This window comes from Felis catus, chromosome X, assembly GCF_018350175.1.
Source record: "Felis catus isolate Fca126 chromosome X, F.catus_Fca126_mat1.0, whole genome shotgun sequence".
In the NCBI taxonomy this organism is placed as follows: domain Eukaryota; kingdom Metazoa; phylum Chordata; class Mammalia; order Carnivora; family Felidae; genus Felis; species Felis catus.
In genome coordinates, this window is record NC_058386.1 from 22,909,715 (window position 1) to 22,915,407 (window position 5,693).

General features: G+C 34.6%; 1 pseudogene; it reads left to right on the top strand.

Moving 5' to 3' along the window:
- The first annotated feature begins 4,032 nt into the window (after positions 1 to 4,032).
- LOC101081608 lies at positions 4,033 to 4,535 on the top strand (annotated as a pseudogene).
- Positions 4,536 to 5,693: the final 1,158 nt, after the last annotated feature.

Here is a 5,693-nt window from a genome sequence, read left to right on the forward strand (position 1 = left end):
AATCAAGAAAATTTGCTTTTTTTTGCATTTGTTACTTTTATGCTAGCTTTTCCCCCCTTTTTCTTTATGTATTACCATTGTTAGATTATTGCATTTATATAACTTAATCACTTTATACAAATTAAGTACTTTTGATTGTAAAACAGTTATACATTTTTTAAAGTATTAGCATACTATATATTTGACATATACACCAACCGTGCCAAAGAAAGAAGGACATATTACAAACATGTAAACAATGATTTAAAAGGAAACTAACCTCCCTTTGGAAGCCAAGCGGCGATCTGCGAGATGTCAATGTGGGCTTTGAGAAGATAGCTGCCTTCTCAATAGCATCAACGTAGAATTACAACCAGAGCCAAAGAAGAAATATAACCATCAATGTCGAATTTTATATTAAGCAAGATTATCCTTCCAAATTGATAATGAAATAAGATACATGCACATAAACAAGCCTGAGTCAATTTGTCTCTTGAGAAGCCAATTCACGTTGCTACAGGAAGTTCTGGCTAAAGGGAAGTGACATGTGTGATGGCGACTGAGAACCAATGAAATACGTGGAAAGAACACTGAGAGGACGGCCAAGATGGCGCCCTCCATTTGTGGCAGTTGGTAACCGCAGCTGATTGGAATTTTAGCCTGGAACTTTATATAGCAACACAACTGTTGCACTCTATTGATTATAGAGTCATGAGGTTAAGAATAAATAAATGAATAAATAAACAAATAAATAAATAAATAAAATGTACCACTTTTATTTTTCTAAAGAAAAAAATAAATAGTCATGAGGTTGACCCAGAATTCTGGGAAGAGCCATAAAATTCATCTATTGAGACAAAAACATGACAAAGCATGTGTGGACATGTTTTAAACTACCTCAGATAAAAACCCAACAGAGGAACTTAATATAAGTAGTAAAACATGTTCAATAAACATAGAAGTACATACAAAAGTAAGAACAGAAACAAAAAGAGGACATGAAAAATGAAGGGCAGGATGGTCAAATTTAAAGCAAACAATATTAATAGTAACTAAATGTAAAAAGACCTAAACATTCGAATTAAAAGTGCAGACTGTCAGACTAGATAAGAAAAAAATAACAAAAACTAAGTCCATTATATGCTGTTTATATGACACACAACTTGTATTTTAAGATATGGTTCGGTATGAAATAATAGTATAAAAAAAGATATAACAAACATTAACACAAGCATAAGAAAGCTGGATTGGGTACGCTGATGCTAGACAAAATAAACTTTAATAAAGGAATATAACTGGAAATAAGGGATGTTTTATTGTGATTAAAGGATTCATTTAACAGGCATATTACAAACCTAAATATTTGGGTACCCTATAAACAAAATTCAAATACATAAAACAAAACCTACTGTTTTTATTTCCAGTTCTTAATTATGCTTCTTATGTTTTGGATATATGAGGCCTTTTAAATTGCACATCTGATGGCTCTATTTTCTATTTATCTGGTGTATCTATTTCTGTCTGTTATATAATTTCTATTTAATTTTTTAATTTTTAATTTTATTTATTTTGTTTTGTTTGGGTAAATACAGTTATTTTAATAGAAATGCTATTTATGTTTACATTTAATGGGTTTATTAGTCTTTTGAAACAAGTTAAGTATTTAAAATGTTTCTTATTTTATTTTTTATTTATGTAAAAAAATTTTTTTTAATTTCACTTTTAGTTTTACATACAGTGCAATATTGGTTTCAGGAGTAGAATTCAGTGATTCATCACTTAAATACAAAACCTGATCCTCATCACACTAAGAGTCCTCCATAATACGCATCACCCACCTAGCCCATCTCCCACCCACCTCCCCTTATTTTTTTTAAGGCTTTAAAAGTAATCCCTACCCCCAGCGTGAGGCTCAAACTCACAAACGTGAGATCAAGAGTGGCACACTCCACTAAGCCAGCTAAGTACCCCTCAGTTGAGTTTTAGTCACATTTTTTCTCATACTTCTCCTAGTCATTTTTACTTGTGTGCCAGAAATAATATATGAAAATTACAGAGATAATCCAAATTTAATTTTACTCTGGCTGAGCAACTAGCAGCACGGCACTATCATTTTCAGACATTCTTAATCTAATCAGAGATTCCAATGATTCAAAGTCAGGATTTTGTCCCTGGTTAGAATTGGTTGATTTCAGGTTCACTACAGCTTCCAAACCATAACCTTCGGAGTCCCACCCAAACCCCACAGAATTTGTATCTATCTCATCTCCCACCACACAAAGACAATGATCAGTGATGCCTGAACTTGGTTCTCCCTGTATCTTGGTGAACTTATTGGAAGTTAGTGTTGTTTAATTTCCAGTCTCTAAGTAAGCTCTCTGCATCTGCAGACCCTCAAGATGAAAGCCACTTAAAATGCTATATTCACTTCTGTGGATTTTTACTGTGTAATATTTATTTGCCTTTCTTAGTTTTCCAATCTTTCTTCTCTTTCTAGTTTCTCAGGAGAGAGATGATCTGATTTATCCAGTCTACCTTGATCAGATGAGCTCCAACATAGAATTGAATGCATGTTCAAACTTTAGATCTGCATATGCTGCTGACAGCTTCATCAGAGATTATGATTTCTTTCATACAATTTCCTTGAATTCTTTCAGATTTTTGTTAAACCCTAGCATATGATTTTGTGTCATTAATATGTGCGAATACAGGAACCTATACATACAAGTATCTGTAAACAGACCTTATTTACTTGATGCTTTTTCCAGTAGGTAATCAATCTAGAATGAAACTCCAGCAAATGGACTATACCTACTACATGAATACTGAATGAAGAAACATTTATTAGCTCAATCAAATAAAATTAATTGGAAGAATCTAAATAAACTATGAAAAAAATATCTGCTGCTAGTGAAGATCATGTACTCTAAAATAAATGGTTTATTTTCCTAATTTTTAATTAATTGGCTTTATGGATAAAAAGCTACAAACTATAGCATGCCACAAAAAAATACACTGTGTTTATGAAGATGTCTGCTTCCAGCAGTGACAGAATGGCCTTTTACAGCATAACCATCCTGCTGAGGAAATCTAGAAAAACTGGGATAATTATCAGACATTTGTTTGAACACAGAATTTGAAGGGACAAGATCTCAGAAAGAATTGCCCAGATGATAAGACGGGCTATTTTTGGTTTTTTTTCCCCTTGTTTTTCTCTTAGTTTCAGAGATAGGTGAATTAAATTCTCACACTGTGATTATTTGTCTGTATTTCCTTTTAGTTCTGTCACTTTCTGCTTTGTAAAATGAGGCTATATTGTTATCTAAATATAAGGTTAGGGTGTTTCTATCTTTCTCTTGGATTTAGCCTCTTATTATATCGAAATAAGCCTATGTTTTCACCTAAATCTACCGTGTCCAATATAAGAATAACAAATCAACTTTTCTCTGCTTAACTGTCACATTGTACATTTTTCCCCATTCTTTTTCATAGGCCATGCAGTTCACTTTTAAGATTATTTTGATGTTTTCTGACGACCTTTGACTTTTAAAATGGAGTATTTAGTCTCTTTATATTTAATATATGGTATATATGGATTTGAATCTTCCATGTTATCATTTTTTCTGTTTGTTCTTTGGGATACAACAGTAAAACGGAAACGAGAACAAGAACAAAACAAATGTGCACTATATAATCCTAGGGAGAAAAACTTGACAGAACTGTAACATTAAACTTGTAAACTTTGGTATACCATAATAAAAAGTAAGGAAAAGCCTTGAATTTGGGAAGTCATTTTAAGGTCCATCAGACAAATGTCTTAATCAAAAACTGTGTCACAGTTTAATAGCAACTGGGATTTATATAAATCCATCTAATTATTTATAAGCTTGCTTGATCTAAATAAATTTCTTTTCAATTTTATGTTAGAAGTTATTTTAATTACACCGACATCAGTATTTAAGATTCCCCTTGCAGATCATGCTGGGTTGCCACTGTCACTGCAGACATCACGCCATCTCCTGGGATCTCAATGAGGCCAGCTGATGCTCCAGAATGGGAAATAAGCCAATCTGGGAACAGACTGGATCCAGCTTCATTCAACATTACTACCAGTTACTTGATAATGACAGAATGTAACTAGGTGCAATTTATATTGACGCACCATGCCTTAGGTGGAAAGGGCAGAAATCCCAAGAGAAAGCTACCATTGTGGAGAAATCGTCTACCCTTCTGTTTCAGAAAACCTAGCACAGCATCACGACACAGCATCACGACACAGGATCACGACACAGCATCATCGGCCTGTGCCACATACCTGCATCATCACCATGGTTGTGGGCCAGCTCAAGGCTGATAAAGACCTCATGATGGGATTCCACCAGATGTTCCTATTAAAGAACGTCAAGGATGCTTGAGTTTGCACCAATGACATATTCAGGCTGCACAACTTCTGCCGACCTTCTCTCCTCCCAGCCACATACTCATGCTGTTTACCCCTTCGTTCTCTTTCTCATACCATACTTACTCCTCCAGATGCTCCAAATGTTAACAAATGAGCCCTATTGCAGTGGGAGCAGATGCAGTGTGCTATTACTGAGCTGTTGTGCATGATACCTGGATGCTAGCTCGTTGCATCTGACAGAAGTTTGTGTTGTACCAGCACATGCCTAAAGACTTGAATAACACAAAAGGTCATCTTTTTTTAAAAAAAGAATCTACTGACAAGTTGTTCTAGGAACCCAAAGAAGTGAAGGAGAAAGCAGCTGCCTCACCACCCACATATTGATTTGTTTGGATGTTTCAGTGCTTCATGATACAACAAAACGATGAAAATTTTCTTAACAAATAAGATAAAATTCTCATAGAAGTGACTGGCTGGTTCAGTCGGTTAAGTGTCCCACTCTTGGTCTTGGCTCAGATCATGATCTCACGGTTCATGGGATCGAGCCCTGCACTGGGGTCTGTGCCAGCAGTGTGGAGCCTGCTCGGGGTTCTCCCTCTGCCCCTCTCCCACTCACACGTGCTCTCTCTCAAATTAAATAAATAAACTTAAAAAACATAAAATAAAATTCTCATAGATGGATACTTTAAGAGAATATAATTGAAATCAGTTTCCACAACAGAAATCACCTCCTGGATGACAATCTTTAAAGTGGGTTGGCTCATGTATGCATACCTACTGCCGGTCATCCTACTGGGCTATGAGGCGATTTCTCTTGGTGAAAGTTAACTTATTTCATTTAAGAATTTTTTATGTCAGCATACTAGATCCATCATTTTCACCATAATAATAACATGTTCAAGCTTACTCTTCACTACAACTCTAATATAATTAACTTTACTAAGGCACCTTTCATTTTAGGAAAATTCTAGAATGGGAGCTCATTCATTTATAATATTAGCTTTATTAACATCTTTTTTAATATGATAAATGTAGCTATGTGAAAATTATTGATTCCAGGGAGGCAGTGCTGAGTTTTGTTCTGATCTTGTGAGCAAAATGCTTTAATTTAATTTCAAGTTAATTTCTATTTAAATATGGAGCTACTGATATCAACACCCACATACCAATAGATTTGGCTGCTTCCAAATAACAAGATTTTTAGGTCGGGATATTTTTAATGCAAAGGATAACCACCTTACAATTAATTTGCTTCACCCAGAGGCTTCAAACAATGATATCACCAAATATTTTTGGAATAGCCATGATATTT